The sequence below is a fragment of the Trichosurus vulpecula genome, chromosome 8 (assembly GCF_011100635.1).
Source record: "Trichosurus vulpecula isolate mTriVul1 chromosome 8, mTriVul1.pri, whole genome shotgun sequence".
Classification (NCBI taxonomy): Eukaryota; Metazoa; Chordata; class Mammalia; order Diprotodontia; family Phalangeridae; genus Trichosurus; species Trichosurus vulpecula.
This window is the reverse complement of record NC_050580.1, coordinates 147865725-147887271: the sequence shown is the minus strand read 5'-3', so window position 1 is coordinate 147887271 and position 21547 is coordinate 147865725. Positions and strand designations below refer to the sequence as shown.

The 21547-nt window shown below is 39.5% G+C and overlaps 1 protein-coding gene across 2 annotated transcripts in view; it reads right to left on the bottom strand.

The window, feature by feature from the left end:
- Positions 1-17981: 17981 nt before the first annotated feature.
- LOC118828787 (inter-alpha-trypsin inhibitor-like) overlaps positions 17982-21547 on the bottom strand; it is an 89149-nt gene continuing 85583 nt past the window's right edge. Inside the window, exon 7 of one of the 2 annotated variants that reach the window (XR_005008970.1) lies at positions 17982-18555. The gene's annotated coding sequence lies outside the window, so the exon portion shown is untranslated. Of the gene's footprint in view, positions 18556-18985; positions 19194-21547 lie in introns of those variants that run through there. The other variant, XR_005008969.1, reaches the window with a different exon arrangement.

Sequence of the window (21547 nt, the reverse complement as noted above, 5' to 3'; positions counted from 1 at the left end):
GCCTGAGCACCTTGGCCTAATCTACTAGAAAATACCCTACATTTAGAGCAATCGCTCTTCTTTCTTTTCACATGGCCTTAATTTTTAATCCAGAATCCAATCAGAGTCATCAGGTGGTGGTGGTGATTTTTACCGGGCTGTACTTTGATACCTGAAGAGCACAGGGGCCCAGTAATGATCTGGGAATGATTTCTGAATTATCAAAGAAATATTATGGTTAGTGTAGGTCAGTTTTTTTTAAAGGTTCACTTGCATACAGACAATCTCATTTATCCTCAGCAATTCTGTGAGGTTGGTAGAACAGATATTATTTCCCTGTTTTACTGACTGAAAAACAGTAGCTCAGGGAACTCATGAGAAGCAGTGTTACATAGTGACAAGAACACTGTTCTCAGGGAGTTTCCAGAGTGATGACTTTCTGACTTTCAACAGGCTCTTTACACAGTTCATAGGCGAGACAGTAGATAGAGAGCTGGGCCTAGAGTCTGGAAGACCTAAGTTTAAATCTGGTCTCAGACACTTACTAGCTGTGTGACCCTAGGCAAGTCACTTAACCCTGTTTGCCTCAGTTTCCTCATCTGTCAAATGAGCTGGAGAAGGAAATGGCAAACCACTGCAGTATCTTGGCCAAGAAAACCCCAAATGGGGTCATAAAATGTTGAACACAACCAAAAACAACTGAATACCAACGAACAGGCAGATACCATTTTACTTCCTACTCTAGTTATCTTCTCACTAACTGTCTTCCTAGTACTTTCTAAAGCAACACCCTTACCTCACTTCCAATTCTGGAACCATAGTCAAATTCATTCTACTGTTGCTCCTTGAAAGGATGTCATTCTAATCACTTATAACTCCACACAACATCCCTGTAACTGCCCAAGTCGAAATACCCCTCTCTGGCCACCACTCCCTTGTATATGTCGTCTCCCTATGTTAAAATGTAAGTGCCTCTTTGCTCTTGTATTTCATCCTCAGAACTTATCATCATGATTAGCATGTAGTAAGCACTTAATAAATGCTTTTTGATTTATTTTGTTCATTGATTCATCATAGATTAGAGTTGGGAGGAACCTTAGAGGTCATCTAAACCCTCATTCTACTGATGAGGAAAATGAGGTCCAAAAAAGGGAAATGACTTGGCTAAGATCACACAGGTAAAACCACCACCACCATCTGATGACTCTAATTGGATTCTGGATTAAAAATTGAGGCCATGTGAAAAGAGAGAAGAAGGATTGCTCTGAGTGTAGGGTATTTTTTATTAAATTAGGCTAAGATCAAACAGGTAATGTGTGACAGAGCCAAAATCTGAACTGAGCTCCTCTTAACTCCAAACATCTCATTTTACACATGAGGAAACTGGGGCCCAAAGATTAAATGACTTGTCCAGGTCATACGGTTACTAAACAGCCAAACTAGGATTCAAACCCAGGTCCTCTAACTCCAAATTCCATGTTCTTTCTTCTGTCTCTAACAGGAGGGGTTTGATGAGATGACTTCCTAGGTCTCTTCCAGCCCCAAAGACTTATTATCCTTTGAGTCTCTGACTCCCTAAGTTTACCCAGTGAGTAAGTAGTGGGGCAGCTGAAACTAGAACCTAGATCTCCTGAGTTCCCAGATATGCCTGAGACTCTAAGCCTCATCTGTGGGACAGTCAGAAGAATTGCCTTCAAAGTCCCAGCTCTCCCCCTTACTAGGCTTATGCAGAGCACTTTGTAGTATGAAGGTGAGCCTCCTTTCTGGATGCTACAAAGGATCTGGCCAGGGGCCAATGCTCAGGCTCCTGTAATTGGAACTATGCCAGGGAACCCTTACGTTTATTCCTAGGGCTTTCACCTCTCACTAAATTTCCCTCATGACTCAACTCCATAGAGTTCGGGGTATGTTGAAGAAGCAGACACTAGCAGGAGTGAGAAGTTATGGCAACATGACTAATACGGAAATAGGTTTTACATGATTGCGCATATATAACCTATATCAAATTGCTTACTGTTGCGGAGGGGGGAGGAGGAGAAAATTTGGAATTCAAAATTTTTATATAAAAAATGTTAAAAATTGTCTTTACATACGATTGGAAAAAATAAAATAATATTTAAAAGAAGGAGAGGTTATATGGCAGTAACAGCAACAAGAGGAGAAAAGGAGTAAGTGCTTCAGACTTTGGAACCTGAGGGAGCCTCCTGTTCTTGGCCCCTGAACCAATTGATTGATTCCCCAGGCTCAGAGTTGGAGCACCCAGCCCCTGCCTATCCTTCCTCCTTTCTACTGCAGTAGCAACCTTTACCAAATGAACAAGTTCTTCCTTCCTCTTCATCCTTGCCTACATACTAGACCTCCAAAAGTACCTTTTCTAGGATTTATAGGGACTGGACTTGTAATTTCATTGATATAGGAAATTCCCTGGATGAAAAAACTCCCTTCACCAATGCAGGCTGGCACCCTCTCCACAACTTAGGGCCTTACCTCTGGGCCCTAGAGGATTGAGAAGTTAAGTAACTTGCCCAGGGCCACCCAGCCAGTGTCAGAGACAAGAATGGAATCGTGGTTTCCCTGGCCCAGAGGCCAGCTCTCTATCTACTGTGTTAGGTTGGAGGAAGAAGAAAGGATGTAGAGAGAAGAAAGAAGAGTTTACAAGGGAAAAAGAATATTAAAATTCAGAAATAATCCATAAGTATTAAAAAGCAGCATGTTAAAGTAGATAAAGAGCTGGCCAGGAAGCCAGGAAGAGCTGGGTTCAAGACCTACCTCTGATACAAAAGAGCTGTGTAACCCTGGCTAAGTCCCTTACCTTTTTAGTGCTCTAGGTAACTCTCAGTCTTAACGCTATAGGTTGCAGAGAAGGTGCTGACCTGCATTGGTAGAGTGAGTTTCCTTACCTGGGAGATCTCTATACAATGAAATCATAGGGCCATGTTCTGTCCTTATCCCTATGGTAAATAAAGTTGCAAGAAACCACTTAATCCCAAAACTGCATGGTATCAAATCTGACTACTCATCTCCTTAGTTTCCTTTATGTCCCAATTAAAATCTCACCTTTTAGAGGAAGCCTTATCCAACCACTCTTAATTCATCTATAATTCATATTTATCCTGTATATAGCTTGCATTATGTATACTTGTTTGTGTTTTCTCTCCCCCATTAGATTGTAGGAACCTTGAGGGCAAGGACTGTCTTTTGCCTCTTTTTGTACCCCCTGCACTTAGCACAGTGCCTGGCACATAATGGGCACTTAATAAATGTTTATGGAATTGAATTGAATATTGAATCAACTTCTAAATCATTCTTTCAAACTATAGTTCCTCAGGCTTAGTGTGGCCTATCATGATTTTATACCTGGAATCTAACTGAGCTCAACCAAATCTTAGCTCATTGGTCGATTTTTACAATCCCCATCCTTAGACTATTGGGAAGCCTGACTATATGCATGTAGAAAAACTGCAATTTGACCCAAGGGCAAAGATTCTTAATTTTTTATGTGTCATGGATCCCTTTGGCAGCCTAGTAAAGCCTCGAGACCCCTTCTCAGAATAATGTTTTTTTTTTAATCTAGACCATCATAATTAAATAATGAACTCCAGTTAGAGGGTAGTGAATATAAATAAAGATATAATTTTTTTTCCATTCAAGTCCCTTGGGGTTCCGTGGACTGCATGTTAAGAATCTCTGCCCCAGAGGGACTTTTGAGGCCCAAGAGAGATTTTTTAGAAAATGGGTGTTTTGCCAAGCTTTTAGATCTATGGAAAGTGTCAGCAGGTGAGAAATATACCTACTGGATGTTGTAGAACAGAGAACACCAGACTGGATTTACCCTGACCCTACTTGGTGTCATTAACACAGATTTGCCTGAAGATGAGAGGAATAGATTTTTGTCCCTGGATCTTAAGCAAACTTTTATGAGGCCAGAAGTTCATGGGAACTATACTGTAAATACGAGATTTCGGAGTGGAAGCAACACAGGGAAATTGAACTATCCATCTCTGCCCTGCCCAGACTGGCCCATGTCAGAAGAGAAGCTTTCCCACCGGACAAGGGGCTAGCCACATCACCTGGGAACTGTGGGAAACTGCAGGCAGAGGCTAACCATAGGAGTTACGTGACTGGAAAACATCATCTGGAAGATGAGCCACACAGATGGCAGGGAGCTCCAGGGGACGTGATAGCCACCACCCCTGCTGCAGGTGATACAAAAGGCACCAACTGCTGGCAGCCCTACCTAATGTAGGATTATAAATGACTGAGGTTAGACAGGTTTCTGAGGAAAAGTTGTTCTTGGGCAGGTTGCAGTATTTTCCATGATCTCTATTAGGATTTTTGTTTATTTCTTTGGCCTGTAAGATAAATCATCTTCCTCTATGAATTTTGTGCATTTAGCCTTGCAAGTGGAGCTAGTGACAATATACTGGTTAATATCATTTACTGAAGTTCTCAGATTTTCTAGATAGGGATAATGAGGTGAGAAATCCCTTCCAGGGTGCATCATGTGAAAGCCTCTAGCACAAGGAGTATGTTTTGCAGGTTTGGACTATCCCCATCATCAGATAAGCTATCTAGATAGCTTCCTTCACTCTCCCCAAAGTGGGGGAGGAGATAAAAAGAAATATCACATATAATTAAAGTATAAAGGGTAGCACAGGATAGAGACCCACTTTGGAGGGAGAAAGACCTTCTGCCTCTGGTTCTTACTACAAAACACTTAACCTCCCTGGGCTTCAGTTTCCTCATGTGTAAAATGACTAAACTAAAAGAACTGAGTCAGCCCTAGGTAAGTCATTCCCCAATTGATAAATGATTGTCAGAGGATATGAACAGGCAGTTTTTAGAAGAAGCAATCAAAAGCTATCTATAATCATGTGAAAAAATGCTCTAAATCACTATTGATTAGAGAAATGCAAATTAAAACAACTCTGGGGTACCACCTCACACCCATAAGATTGTCTAATATAATAGAAAAGGAAAATGACAAATGTTGGAGGGGATGTGGGAAAATTGGGACACTAATGCACTGTTTGTGGAGTTGTGGATGGATCCAGCCATTCTGGAGAGCAATTTGAAACTATGCCTAAAGGGCTATAAAACTGTAACACACACACCTTGTGATCTAGCAATACCGCTACTAGATCTGTATCCCAAAGAGACTTTAAAAAAAGGAAAAAGGACCTACATGGACAAAAATATTAATAGCAGCTCTTTTGTGGTGGCAAAAAACTTAGAAATTGAGGGAATGTGTTTCAGTTGGGGAATGGTTGAACAAGTTGTGGCATATGATTGTACCATATCTGGAAATTCTTCTTAGTTCAGTATAGTTGGCTCAGTATAGTACTATTGTACTATACAAAATGACAAACAGGACCGTTTCAGAAAAACCTGGGAAAATTTACGTGAACTGATAGAAAATAAAGTAAACAGAACCAGGAGAACATTGTACATAGTGACAGCAATATTGTACAGTGATCAACTGTGAATGACTCAGCTATTCTTGGTAATTATAGTGATCCAAGATAGTTCTGAAGGACCTATGATGAAAAATGCTATCCACCTTCAGAGAAAGAATTGATGGAGTCTGAATGCAGATTGAAGCATACTTTTTAAAACTTCCTTTATTTTTCTTGGGAGTTTTTGGTGTGTTTTCTTTTGTAACATAACTAATATGGAAATAGGTTTTGTGTGATTGCACATGGATAACCAATATCAAATTGCTTACCATCTCAGGGAGGAGGGAGGGGAAGGAGAGAATTGGAATTTAAAATTAAAAAAAATGTTAAAAATTATTTTTACATGTAATTGGAAAAAAATAATTTTTTTAAATGGTTAGACTAGATGGTCTCTGAGATCCCTTCCAATTATAGAGCAAAGATATTTCTAGAACTGGGCTCAAGTCCTACCTCTGTCACATCCTAGCGAAGTGACCATAGGCAAATCACCTCATCTCTCCATGCTCTAGGCATTTCTCTGTATGTTTTTGGGTGAGTTGCTAATTGGCATATGTAGAAAGAGCTTCCTACATTAAGGAAATCCTAGATACCACATCACACCTATCAGATTGGCTAACATGACAAAACAGGTAAATGATAAATGCTGGAGAAGATGTGGGAATATTGGAACACTAATGCATTGTTGGTGGAGTTGCAAACTGATCCAGCCACTCTGGAGGGCAATTTGGAACCATGCCCAAAGGGCTATAAAACCGTGCATACCCTTTGACCCAACAATACCACTTCTAGGTCTGTATCCCAAAGGGATTATACAAATGGGAAAAGGACCCACATTTACAAAAAATATTTATAGCAGCTCTTTTTGTGGTAGCAAAGAATTGGAAATTGAAGGGATGCGCATCAGCTGCGGAAAGGCTGAACAAGTTGTGGCATATGAGTGTAAGGGAATACTGTTGTGCTATAAGAAATGATGACCAGGCAGACTTCAGAAAAACCTGGAAAGACTTACATGGACTGATGCTGAGTGAAATGAACAGAACCAGGAGAACATTGTATACAGTAACAGCCACATTATATGATGACTAACTTTGATAGACTTATCTCTTCTTAGCAATGCGAGGATCTAAGACAAGTCCAAAAGACTCATGATGGAAAATGCTGTTCACATCCAGAAAAAGAACTATCACTATGAATCTGAATGCAGATAGAAGCATATTATTTGCTCTCTCTCTCTTTTTTTGTTCCTTCTTTCTTGTGGTTTCCCCCATTGGTTCTACTCCTTCTGTATGACATGACTAATGTGAAAATAAGTTTAATATGAGTGTACATGTTGAGCCTATATCAATTTTACACACCATCTTGGGGTGGAGGGAGGGGAGAGATGGGGAGAAAATTTGGAGCTCAAAATCTTATGGAGGTGAATGTTGAAAACTAAAAAGACATAAATGAAATTATTAAAAAAAAAAGAAATCCTAGATCTGGACCTCTCTGACCTTCCCTTCCCCCCTTAAAGTTTATTATCCTAATACCTGTAACCCCAATACAATGGCTCTTCCCTCTTTCTCATGTTAAAGTTATTTTTTTCTGGTAGCTAGATACCTCCATTAACAAATCCTCTGGGAACAAACCTCTTTTATAAGGAAACAGGCACCTCCTGAGTCAGGTTTCAGTGGCAGTGTTCCCACTAGATGTACTAATGGCCCAGCAGCCATATAAGGCCATACATGACAAAAATACTTCTGTACACAGCTGGTCTTTGTTGGGGCAGGACTATAGGCAAATAGGGCGAGCCCCTAGGCAAGATTGTGAAATCAGAAAGTTTCTTAGTCTTCCCAGTTTTCCTGTTCTGTAAACTTTTCTCCTTTCAGGTGGTTGGCCCTTCCCCAAATCTGGCCCTGCCTTATCAAAACAAGAAAGACCCTGATATCAGTCATTCACACTTGTTGGTTGAAGGACTGATGTTAACATTCCTTGATAAAACACAGTTACTATGGAGGCATCTTATTTCTGCTGTTGCTTCCATCTTGAATTTCCCTTTGAGGGTTCTGTTTCTAATTTTGAAATTTGAGGCACCATCAAGGAAGACTGGTTGGGGTAAAAAGGCTTCTGAGATGGCAATGGATGACTTTATGGGTGAAATAGATTGGGTTTTATTAGGCTGACTGTAGTGGGGTTAAAGGAAGGAGGCAGAAGGGACTAACTAAAGTTTCTGCCCTGAGAAGTCTTTCTTTTCTTGGCTGGGCCCCGTGTGACTCCTTTCCCACATCAACCCCATCAGTCTAACTCAACTCCTTTCCTCTCTTCCTCTTTTTTTCTTACTTTCTCAAGACTCTCAGATCCTCATTTTATGTTTCCTAACACCAATTTCACGAAAAGATATTTTGCTGTACTCTAATTCTGAGAAAAGCAATAATCTACATATAATGACATTCAGATTAGCCAGAAAACTCCATTCTCCAACTATACTGAACTAAGAAAAATTTCCAGAACTTCCTAAATTCTACTATATTTCAAATGTGTTCTCTATTTTGGGGGACGGAATTCCCGTTCTGCATTTCCTGCCATCATTAAGAGCCAGAGAAACCTGGAAAGCACGTAGGTGAATTGCCTGGGGTGGTTAACATGAAAGCATTTTGCCTTAGGTCCAGGAGTGTTATAAGGCCCAAATGAGATGAAGGATGTAAAGCACTTTGCAAACCTTAAATCACTATATAAATGTCAGTTATTATTGTTGTTGCTGTTAGCCTCCAGTCACCAGGTCTTCTGTCTGGTGATGATTTCATTCTCTGAGTCTCCTACTGCACCCCTGCAGAGCTAAAATAAAGTTTATAGAGCAATGCAGGGGTGTGCTGGGAAATATTTAATAACTGCCCTGTCCAGGAAAAAAAAACGTATGTAGTCTGCATTATTAACACTTTCTTAAGTCTAGACAACCAATGAAACAAATAAACAAAACAATAAATCAAGCCCTGATTTGTTGAGATGCCAGTTTCTGAGGTGTAAATGCCCATACTGAATATTTAGCAATCTCTGTTTAGAGATATGTCCCAGCACACTCCTGCTTAGGGAGGTCATTCTATGTGGGGCACATTTGCATTGCGCTTTTTGGAGAAGACACCAGAACATGCCAAAGGATGGCTGAAAAATCCTCTGGAAGAGATGTTGAAACAGTACCTGGCCACTGATCTTGCAATGTGAGGTACCTAGTAGAGATTCATCTAGCTGCCAACTAAAAGTCACATAAGAGCCCATCGATGTAACAAGTGATAGTCCTTATAATCTTCTCATGTGGTGGGAGACTGATGTGGTAAGCAAAGAAGAGAGAATCCATGTGATTGGGAGTAGGAATCCCCTTCTAATACATGTTTTGGGCATGTCTTGGAAACAGAACACTGGGTGGGTGAAGTTGAGATTTCAGACTAACCTGCCACTCTGGAGTTTTAAAACTGACACTGTTAATTTCCTTTCTCTGTAGTAAAAAGGCCACTTAACCCATGTAAATGAAGGATCGTTTTGCAAGGTTGGGAAAGAGATTAAAAACCTGCATGAATGGGGGCTTGGGCCTAACAAGTTATGAATCATAATGCTATTAAATCACACCCTTAGATAAAAATCCTAGGCAGAAACCCAAGAAAGCAACTACAGGATTGTTTTCTAAGAATACTAAAATGATTGTGAGCAAATTGCCCAACAGCAGACCTTGGAGCTGCCTCTGCTTACACAGTGGGAGTAAACTGTTCAGAATAACTCAAACTTGGAAGGCCACCTGGTGATTTTAACAGATAATGCATCACAAGTAAATTATCTAGCCCTACCCCAGAAGAGGCACGTGAAGTACTGGTCTTGCCTGTGTCACAGGGAAGCATGGTGCTTCATAAATAAAAAGGTAAAACTGTTTCCTCATTATAGAGGCAGCATGGTGTAATTGAATACTCAGTTCTGGGTGTCAGAAAAGCTAGGATTGAAGCCCCAGTCTGCTACTAAAAATATGACCTGGAGCAAGTGAATTAAGTTTCTTCCCAGAGACTCAGTTTCTTCATCTATAAAATTTAAAAGTTGGACCAGAAGCTCTCTTAAGGATTTTTTCCTTTAAACCTACAAACCTTCAGAGACATATAAGTTTACTCCTTTTTAAGCCCACCCCCACAAAATTAGGCTGATTTTTTTCCTGTAACTGAAGGAAGCTGTCTCCCCAGGACTTGATTGACCCAGGAAGCTAAGGCTCAAACCACCTACCTAACTATTGACTTAGCCTCCTGGTGTCCTCAGACAGTAAAGATGTGCCTTCCTGTTCACCTAAGGCATTAAAAGGGCCAGCCCACATGGAGTTGGAGCACTTTTGACTTGGCAGATGTCCCAAGGACTCAGAAATCACCACACCCTGCTAACCATATACATTTCCACTGTAGAGACTAGGGGGAAGTGTCTACTTGGGCTCAATGCTATGTCCTTGTCAAATAGCCTGTCTATGATATGGCTAAATAAACCTTTTAAAAATTAATTGTTAAATGAGCCACCAGTGGACCTGGGGTCCATGATTTTTTTTAAGTTACTTTGGTTACTGTATTTCAATATAGTTAGCTTCCTCTATTTTCTTATGTATTTTATTTTTTAAGCATTTAAAAATATTTTTCTGATTACTCAGGGCACAAAACCAAGATGGTGGCTTGAAAACAGGGACTCACTTAAGCTCTCCCCCAAACCCCTCCCAACCTGTAAAAATAATGACTCTAAACAAATTCTAGAGCTACAGAACCCACGAAATAACAGAGGGAAACAAGTCTCCAGCCCAAGACAGCCTGGATGGTTGCTGGGAAGGGTCTATTGTACCATGCTGGGAGTGAAGCACAGCCCGGCTGGGGCCATGCCTGAAGAGACCAGACTGGAGTAGACCATTGGGCAGAGCAGGCCCTAGGGCCTTGAATCACTGAGCTGTGGCAGTTACCAGACTTCTTAACCCACAAACTCCAATGACAATGGAGCAGATCAGTGGGAAAACTGCTGGATCTGGGTGAGAGAAGTGCGTGGTCCAGCCCTAGCCCCCAGGTGGCAGAATTGGCCTGGTGGCAACAGCAGGAAGCTACAGTGGCTGCTTCCAGAGCTCCAGCTGTGGCTGCTTCTGGCCCCTGGCCCACCCAATGGAAGGAATCAAGTGGATGATCAGAGCTGGAGTGCAGGAAGAGCTTTACTGGAGCTAAGGCAAGGTTCTCTTGCTTTGCCCTGCTTTGATCTGGGTCACATTCCTGGTTGGTGATTCTTGGTGGAGGAGGAGTGCTGGTGTGGCAGAGCTTGCCGTGACTGCGGAGAGGGAGTCCTCCTGGTAGTTACAGGGTAGAAATGAGTGCTTGTACTCACAGATCAGACCGCAGGCCAGGAGAGGAGTATCATACCATCACAGAATTGAAGTAGCTCTGAAAACAGCAGTGCAAAACCCCTGAAACTTAGGATAAAGCATGCTCCATTCTGAAGGCAGTCATACCCTGATCAAAACCTCAAGAGTCAAGTAGTTGGCTGGGAATATGAACAAGCAGCATAAAAGGACTCAGACTCAGACTATAGAGTCTATTTTTGGTGATAAAGAAGATCAAAACATACAGCCAGAAGAAGTCAACAAAGTCAAAGAGCCTACATCAAAGGCCTCCAAGGAAAATATGTATTGGTCTCAGGTCATAGAAGAGCTCAAAAAGAATTTGGAAAAGCAGGTAAGGGAAGCAGAGGAAAAATTGGGAAGAGAAATGAGAATGATGCAAGAAAATCATGAAAAACAAGTCAACCACTAGCTAAAGGAGACCCAAAAAATACTGAAGAAAATAACACCTTAAAAAATAGATTAACCCAAATGGCAAAAGAGCTCCAAAAAGCCAATGAGGAGAAGAATGCCTTAAAAGGCAGAATTGGCCAAATGGAAAAGGAAGGTCCAAAAGGCCACTGAAGAAGATACTACCTTAAAAATTAGAATGGAGCAAGTAGAATCTAGTGACTTTATGAGAAATCAAGAAATTATGAAACAGAACCAAAAGAATGAAAAAAATGGAAGACAATGTGAAATATCTCATTGGAAAAACCACTGACCTGGAGAATAGATCCAGGAGAGATAATTTAAAAATTATTGGACTACCTGAAAGCCATGATCAAAAGAAGAGCCTAGACATTATCTTTCAAGAAATTATCAAGGAAAACTGCTCTGATATTTTAGAACCAGAGGGTAAAATAGAAATTGAAAGACTCTACCAATCGCCTCCTGAAAAAGATCCTTAAAAGAAAACTCCTAGGAATATTGTAGCCAAATTCCAGAGTTCCCAGGTCAGAGAGAAAATAATGCAAGCAGCCAGAAAGACACAATTCAAGTATTGTGGAAACACAGTCAGGATAACACAAGATCTACCAGCTTCTACATTAAGGGATCAAAGGGCTTGGAATATGATATTCCAGAGGTCTAAGGAGCTAGGATTAAAACCAAGAATCACCTACCCAGCAAAACTGAGTATAATACTCCAAGGCAAAATATGAATTTTCAATAAAATAGAAGACTTTCAAGTTTTCTCAATGAAAAGACCAGAGTTGAATGGAAAATTTGACTTTCAAGTACAAGAATCAAGAGAAGAATGAAAAGGTAATTAGGAAAGAGAAATCATAAAGGACTTACTAAAGTTGAACCATTTTGTTTACATTCCTACATGGAAAGATGATATTTGTAACTCATGAGACTTTTCTCAGTTTTAGGGTAGTTGCAGGGAGTATACATATATATATAAACGGAAGGCATAGGCTGAGTTGAATATAAAGTGGATGATATCTAAAAAAAATAAAATTAAGGGATGAGAGAGGAATATATTGGGAGAAGGAGAAACGGAGAGATAGAATGGGGTAAATTGTCTCACATAGTGGCAAGAAAAAGCAGTTATAATGGAATGGAAGAGGGGGCAGGTGAAAGGGAATAAGTGAATCTTGCTCTCATTGGATTTGACTTAAGGAGGGTACAACACACTCAACTGGGTATCTTACCCTACAGGAAAGTAGGAGAGAAGGGGAGAAGGGAGGAGGATGATAGAAGGGAGGGCAGCTTGGGGGAAGATGTAGTCAAAAGCAAACACTTTTGAAATGGGACAGGGTCAGGAGAGAAAATTGAATAAAGGCGGACAGGATTGGATGGAGGGAAATATAGTTAGTCTTTCACAACATGACTATTATGGAAGTGTTTTGCATAACGACACATGTGTGGCCTATGTTGAATTGCTTACCTTTTCAAGGAGGGTGGGTGGGGAGGGAAGAAGGGAGAGAATTTGGAACTCAAAGTTCTAAAAACAAATGTTTTTTTAAAAAAGTTGTTTTTACATGCAACTGGGAAATAAGATATACAGGGAATTGGGGTATAGAAATCTATCTTGCCCTACAAGAAAGTAAGGGGCAAGGGGATAAGGTGGGTGGGGGGAGTGGGGTGACAGAAGGGAGGGCAGACTGGGGAAAGGGGCAATCAGGGTATATGCCATCTTGGGATGGGGGGAAGGGTAGAGATGGGGAGAAAATTTATAGCTCAAAATCTAGTGGAAATCAATGTTGAAAACTAAAAATATTAAATAAATAAAAAAGTTACTCAGTGAAAAAAAATTTTTTTTGAGGAGGAGTCCATAGGTTTTACCAGATTGCCAAAGGGGTCCATGATACAAAAATGGTTAAGAACCCCTGTATTAATGTTTCATTTCTCCAGTACAGAATCTAAACTATCAAGGCACCAGCATTCATCCAGCCCAGCCCACTACACCTTTTAAGGGAAAAGAAGAAGGAAATTAGCATGTTGTGATTATAATTTTTAAAGCCATCAACACTAATAATCAATGTATTTATGGAATCAGAGGGATAATTACAAACATGTGTTGCAATTAAGTCATCAAGAAAATTCTAATGAGGCTAGTTGAAACTGTAAGTAGCAGAAAAAATGCAATTTAATTCCATTGTCACCTAAAGAACAATAGCAGGAAAAGACATAAAAAACAACATCAAAACATCCATCTGCCTTTAGAGCCAAACAGCTGAGACTTTAATGTTTAAAATGGAGAATGTTTTACAATTTGCTTATAACAAAACCTCTACAAAGGAAATTTACATTTTCTAGAAGCATTTACTCACATCTATGTTAATCTCTGTTAGATTAAGATTTTCCCAATCTGTTCAACCTGATCTTCTCTATAATATTAACAGTGTTGGGAATTCAGTGGAATGAGTACTACATTAGCAGTTGGGAAACCTGGGTTCTAGTCTTTATCCTGCTCTCTGACATCAAGCAAGTAAAATGAGCCCGTTGGGACAGATGGCTTCTGAAGGTTTCTGCTGGGTTTCTGGTCTTGTTTACTACATTCTCTGATTAACTAGTGGTTACTTATGGTGACCATTAGAGGGCAGAACTAGCAGCCTGATTTATTCAATGTTGAAGACTTACTGATTTGTATTCCACGAATTCAGAATTCCATAGAATATGGATATGGGTGAGACTGAAGTTTGCTTTTGCACCAACTCCAAAAAAAGAATGTGGTAAGGAAACTGATAGTGTAAACAAATTGCAGAAGGAGTATTTAGCCAATTTAAGAGAATCAACTCTTTTCTAGGACCTCAGCAGCATCTGTTCCTATATTTGCAAGTAGTATGATAATTATAAATGAGTCTTCTTTATTTAGGCAAGCACTTTATTAGCTGTTAGTTCACATTGCTGTATGTACAGCAAAATGTGGATTAACTGGGTTTGTACTCATCATCATAATAGCTCATATTTATAAAGAGCTTTGACTGTGATATATGGGGAAATTGATTGGGAAGGGAGTACAAAGTTTTACTTAACTGTGGGTTCCAAAAACAAAACCAAATCCTCCTGTTTTGATCTTTTTAAAAAATCTTCCTAAAATATGAGTCTATTTTCCTTCCAGGGAATGTAGATTTTAGTCCTAGAATTCATTCAATATGTGACCTTAGTCAAGTCATTCTTTCTGGACCTCAATTACCATTTTTGTAAAATAAAAGTTGGATTGCATGATCTCTAAGGTCCAGTTCTGACATTCAATGAGATCTTGACTATATGAATCTTTGTTTAATGATTGAAGTTCATTTAGTGCCTCAGTGTTATTATTCAGACATCATGTATGAGCAGACAGTATAGACATAGATGTAGAAGGTATAGGAAGTTGGGCATATTGGGTACTGATTCCAATGCCACCCCTAGGCCAAAGTATCAAGTGTCATAGAATATAGATTTAGGACTGGGATTTGACTGTAGAGGCCATCTAGTGCCAACCTCTCATGTTACAGAGGAGGAAACAGAGGCAAAGAAGTTAAATAACTTACCCAAGGTCATACAGACAGAGTCAGAATTTAAAGATAGTTCCTCTGATTCCAAATGTAGTCCTCAAACCACTGTTACTATCATGTACCACAATGCAAAGGGGAGCATGCACTATGGAGTTTTGGAATGAAATATAAACAGTGAGTTCTCTTAGAGGATGGGGAAGATGTTGGCTCAGGTAGACCCTTCCTTACTGGCAACTCCGTTGGTTCTAATTCTATATGCTCACTCCAGTACAACAAACATTTATTAAATGTGATAAGCTGGGGGCAATATAAAGGTTAGATAAGATTCTTTATCCTCAAGGAATTTAGTCTTATAAGGAGACACAATACCAATTTTGTTATAAGGCATATTACATGAAAATCTTCCTCTGTTCTCTCAATACATTCTTCATACTACTGTCAATCAGTCAGTAAGAAAGGATTTATTAAGCACTTATTATGTGCCAGGCACTATGCTAAGCACTGGGGAATTCAAAGAAAGGCAAAAACATGGTCCCTACCCTCAAGGAGCTGACATTCTAATGGGAAGACAGCATGCAAATAATCATGTAAATATAGAACATATACAGTATAAACATTCCTCTCAGAGGAAAGACACTGTGCACACTACCGCCAGAATTATCTTTCTGACACACAGATCAGTCATTAATGTTTTTTGAATAAATGAAGAAATTATGAGTATATTAGAGAGTTATAAGTACAAAATGCTTTGTGAAGTCTGAGGAGTATTCCTAGCATAACTTGGCTTCTTACTAGGAAGGGAAGAGACACACAAATTTAGTTTGCTTGACAACTACAGTTTTTGTTGTAGGTTATCGAGTTGAACTTACGAAGCAAATCAGTTTTGTGTGAATTTGGGTAGTATAAGCCTATCTTTCCTAACTAGTTGGATTCTGCTTAACCTAAGACAGATTAGAAAGTATAGACTCTTTTCTCATAGTTTTAAGTGGTGATTCGGGTAAGTAGTTAACAGGACTTGAAGAGTAGGCAAAAGATGGTAGCATAGACTTTTTTCAGCACTTAACACCAGGCCTGGCTCATAGTAAGTGCTAAGTAAATGTTGCTGATTGATTACATTAAAAGAAAGAACCTTTTTGTGAATTACTCTAATATCCCCAGAGAAGTGAATTGATCTGCCCAGAGTCATAAAGTCAACCAATGGCAAGGCTAAGACTAGAACCTAAGCTTCCTTACTCACAAGCCTGTTCTTTTGCCAAAATACCACACTGCCTCCCTTATGTCCCTTAGAAAGTTTGATACAAGAGTTGAAATTTAGTTGAATAAAAAAAAAATCCAGTCCTCACTAAATCTATAAATTCTGTCTTTGTTGTTGTTCAGTTGTTTCAGTCATGTCTGACTCTTTGTGAACCCAGTTGGGATTTTCTTGGCAAAAATACTGGAGTGGTCTGCTATTTCCTTCTCTAGTTTATTTTAAAGATGAAGAACCTGAGGCAAATAGGGTTAAGTGACTTGCCCAGGGTCACACAGCTAATAAATGTCTTGTGTCAGATTTGAACTCGGGAAGATGAGTATTCCTGATTCTAGGCCTGGCATTCTATCCACTGTGCCACCTAGCTGAACCATAATTTCTATTTAGACAAGGTTTAAGTTAGCTCATGAGACTGTCTTCCTAACTCTTAGAATGTAATTTCTCATATCTTGTGTGAGTCCCTAGTAGAAGTATATGTAGAATTTTACACTCCAGGATGCTAATGTCTTGGCTTAATTATTAAAGTAAAGCAAGCATTTTCCTAACTCCCCACCATCATCACCTTGCCCTCTCATTGAATCAATCAGTGTCTCTCTAAATGCAGGAGAGCGGTGTGAGATGAGAAGCCCTGGTAGGCCAGATCTAGAAGAAAGAAGTCCTAACAATCTCCTTGTCAATGGTGTAAAATCTTTCATACAGTTGGAACTGGATGGTACTTTAAATGTCATGTAGTCCAACCCATCATTTTATAGATGAGGAAAATGAGGCCAGAGAAGAAAGGTGATTTGTCCAAGGTCACACATAAATAAGTGGCAGAACTCACATTTGAACCTGGGTCCTCTGGCTCCAAATGTACTCTTTCCATGGAACTGCACTGACTCTCATGTTTGATGGTAATGCATTCTAGCATATAGCCAAAGATAGATCTCCTAAGAGGAATTTTTCGGGAAAAATTTGCCTGACTCAGGAGTTGAGAGGCAGGACCAATTGTGGTGAAAACTAGAGTGGGGTAGAGAAAGAAAGATCTTCACCAATGAGCAAAGGAGGATGAAGACCCATGAGATAATAATAGATTATCAAATGATAGATGATCAAAATGGGGAACCAAATGAGGGTAAAAGTGAAATTATACAATTAACTCAGGGAAGATAACATGGTATGACAGATAGAGAGTGGGCCTTTGGAGCAAGGGAGCTGCCATGGTGTCTGTGTGTGTTGAAGGTCTGCTAAATCCCTAGAATTGGTATTCATTCATCCATCCATCCATCCATTCATTCAGCAATTGTTTATTGAGCACCTGAGACACTTTTCTCCAAATCTCAGTTTTCTGATATGTAAAATGAGGAAGTTTCTTCTAGATCAGAGTCTCTTAACCTGAGGTCCACAAACCACCAGAGTATCCATGGATAGATTTCAGGGGATCCATGAAGTAGGATGGGAAAATAATCTCATCTTTATATTCCACTAACTTCTAATTGAAATTTAACATTCCCTTTAGTTATTTTTAAAAATATTATTGAGGAGTCTATAGGCTTCATCAGACTACCAAAGGGGTTCAGGACACAAAAAAGTTTAGATAATCTCTAACATGTCTCTCCATCTCTGATTTCATGATTTTGTAGCGTAGCTTTTCCTCTCCTGTCACTATTTCTGCAAAGGTTCTTAAATCTTCATTGGACAAATTCTCAGTTCCTATCCACAACTTACAGAGCACCCTCTGGGAGTACAAAGTCCTTCCCAAGTCCCTCCTTCAGAGGAAATGGAAACAAAGACTGATCTGTATTTACCGCACCCTAAATGACTTTAGGAGGAAGGTAATTATCATACCAAATAGTCCACATTTCCAACCACCTTCAATGACTGTCAACTTTTTTTTTGGTTTTGTTTTGTTTTGACTAGCCTTCAAGACATTTTCCCAACCCTTTTCATACTTACCAGTACCAGAGGGATGGATCATGTGATCGCAGAGAGAATCAGGAGCTTAATGAAGTACAAGTTTTGTAAGGCATATGTTTAATTTGTATTGATACATATTGTATTAATTTACATCCCTGCCCCCAGGTCTGACCGCTCTAATCTGGTAACAAGTCCATGGATGGATGCTAATTTTCAGAACTAGCAGCCTGAGTATGACTGCAAAAGTAAAAAATGGCAATTTCTAGAATAAACACACCAAAAGTAATAATAACAACAAAGGACATTTATATAGCAGTTTAAGGATCACAGCTTTACATTGTTGTCTCATTATGAGGCTTCTGCCTTATAACCTCTCTGGTAGGTATGTACTTAAGTATTTTAGGTGATAGTATTCATATGTTTAAAGATTTGGAAGCTGGGGCTCCAAGAAATTAAATGAGTTTCCCAGGGTCACACAGCTAGGGAGTATCACAGGCAGGATTTGGAGTTGGGTTTCCTCAACCCCTTATCCAGCACTGCACCATATAGCTGGTCAAACCTGTGCTGTCTTTCAAAGTAGTCAGTCACCTAGGGAGGCTGTATGGTCATGCCAGTGATATATCTGGAGATGTCTTCTTGAAACTGTCTTCAGGCTTGCAAAAGTTCTTAACCTGGGGTCTGTAGACAGATTTCAGAAGGTCACGAACTTGGATGGAAAAAAAATTCCATTTTTATTATTACTAACCCCTAACTGAAATCTAGTATTTCCTTTCATTGTTTAAAACCATTATTCTGATACTGCCAATGGATTGTCAGAGGTCCATGAGACAAAAAAGGTTAAGAACCCTTGATTCAACCTAGTTTATGAGTTGACTTACCACAGTCCTGCAGCTAATTAGTGAAAGAGGAGACCCTAGATCTCAGGTCTCCTCTCAGTCCAGTGTTCTTTTCATGAAACTGTCTTTTTCTCATTTAATTTTATTTTAGTCGCATGGCATTTTGAACACACACACACACACACACACACACACACAGAGTAAGTGGCCTTCTCAATTTGGTGGAAATAACCTTGCTTAATCAAAAATGAATTTTCAGACTGGCCACTTTCTTTTTTCTTGCTTGGTTTATGATATGTTAAGAGATAACAGGAAAGAATTGGACATGGGAAAATAAGATGCAAAGATAGCAACAGTCCAGCCCACATTTTTTATATTAACTTTTGAAAAAAAATTTTATCGATGCCTTTTGTTTTTACATGAGTCACTTCCAGATATATATTTAGTCAGCTACCCGGATTCTTCAATGCAGTACACTTTCTGTTATAACAAAAAAAGAAGGGAAGCATTTAAGCAAAACCAATTGACATAGTGACCTTGTCTGACAGACTACATGACCACACTCACAGCCCCTTCCTCTCTAAGGAAAGTGGGGACCTGTATTTCTTTTCTCTCAAAGCCACAGTACATTTAATAGTTCCCTCACCAGCTCCTAAAGTTAGATTTTTGCAGAGGAAATGAACTAATGCTGACAACCATAGGTAACTGAGACTCCACCATCTTTCTTAATAATAATAATCACCAATACTAATTTTTCATATATCAATAGTAATCAATTTTTTTCAAAGCTTGACCACATGCATCATTTCATTTGATCCTTAGAGCAACCCAAAGAGCTGGCCGGGGCAGGTATTATTAACTTCATTTGATAGATAAGGAAACTGAGGCACAAAAAGATGACTCATCTGAGGTGATGCTGTTAGCAGCAGAACTAGGCCTAGGAGGAGTCAGAGCTCACCTGATTTCCTCCAAATTACAGGGTTTGAGACTAGTCTACCACCTTTCTCCTCGCCCCACCCCCAATCCCACTAACCCAAGATGCTGTACCACCTCCTGAAACTGAGGTATTAAGAGGTGACAGTATAGATGCTAACTTAAATATAAGTTTCATGAAGGCAAGGACAATATTTTATGCCCTTTGGTTTTACCCACAGGACCTAAAAAGGTTCTATATCCACATTACTTCAATATTTTGATGGTTTGGTGATCTCAATGTGGGTACTCCTTCTAGTATAGTATAGATCATAACCAATCTACACCTTCTTGTTTTATTTTTTAATTTATAAGAATTTATTTTCTCTCCCCGTCCACCAGCTTAAAAGAAAAACAAAACAAAACTATTATAACAAATTTCATGCCTTCTTCTGTGCAACTCTAATCCATGTCTTCCCATAGATCCTCTATGAAGGGGCTACCCAACATGCTTTGCCCAACTTTCCCATAGATAACAGTGTTGGACATACTGTCTGACTGTTACCCCTGGCTCTCACCATGTGACTGACCTTCATCCTTACTCCTCCCCCCCATACTTAAATTTTTAAAAAATGTTTAACTGTTTTTTTATGTGTATCATAGTTTTTTTTCCTTCAGATTATGTTCCTTCTCCCACCCAGTGACCCTTCTCTAGTAAGAAAGAAAAATGCCAATTTTAAAATATATATATATTCCACAAAAAAGCAAAAGCGGCCTATAAACTGATCATACCCAAGAGCAGGGATAACATTCCATATACATAGTCCCATGTCTCCAACGAAAGGAGGGAGATGCAATTCCTCATCTGCCTTCTGCAGTAAAGGTTGGTCATTATAATAGCATAGTACTCAGCTCATCTCCCTTTTTTTGGTCATATCTCTCTTCTTTTTAACGACGTCATACATAAATTCTCATAGGCAACATGCTGCTCCTTACACACAAGTTCCATGTATGTCTTCATTGTCCCCTTGAGAATTTTAATGACATATAAAAGAAGGGCCTTGGAGAGACTAGAACATTTATAGGCATCTTGTAAATGCTTCTAGTTGGCTAACCATGTGTTGAAGAGGAGGCTCTCTGGTTGTCTGTAAAGCCGTTTAAAAAGACCTGTTAGTTTTAGCTGTGGCATCTTTGCCTTAGTGCCCTTGAGTGACCCTGGCAATAAAAGGAGTTGAGTCCACAACCATGTGAGTATGTCCTTCCAGACTTCAAGTTTGTAGTCAACCCAACATCAGTGCCTTGAGGAGCAAGGAGTAATCTTTGGGAATGACCTTTGGCATTCAAAGTCAGGAGTGGCTGAGATGCAGGTTCATCTTGCAGTCATACCAACCACTTCTGGACATGAACTTACTAGGACCAATGCTATGTAGAAACTGAACTAAATTTTATACCTGTTGCCTCAGAGACTGTGGTGCTACAGGGAGTATTATGCCCCCAGAATGTTGGTGAAAATGTTTATGCATTTATTCTTGCTATATCTTTGAAGTAAATATCACTTTGTAGAAGCCAATCAATGTTAAATACTGAAATGGAACTGGGTGTCAGTTAGTGGCTACAAAAAATGGAGAAAAGAGCCTGTGGGAATTTGAGCCACTATATAGAAAGGAGACACTTCAAGCCCTTTGAGTCCCCTAGAATCCTGATGGGGAGGTATAGCAGCCTGGCCCTGAGAGAGTGGGGCCAGAGCATACCCATTAAAAAGGTAATATTATCATTATTATTATTATTATTATTATCATTAAGCATTTAATGCTAAGCACTTGGGATACAAAGAAAGGCAAAAATCTGTCCTGGCCCTCAAGGAACATACATTATAATGGCAGGGAAAACATGTAAACAACATGCAGGTTATCTTTTCCATG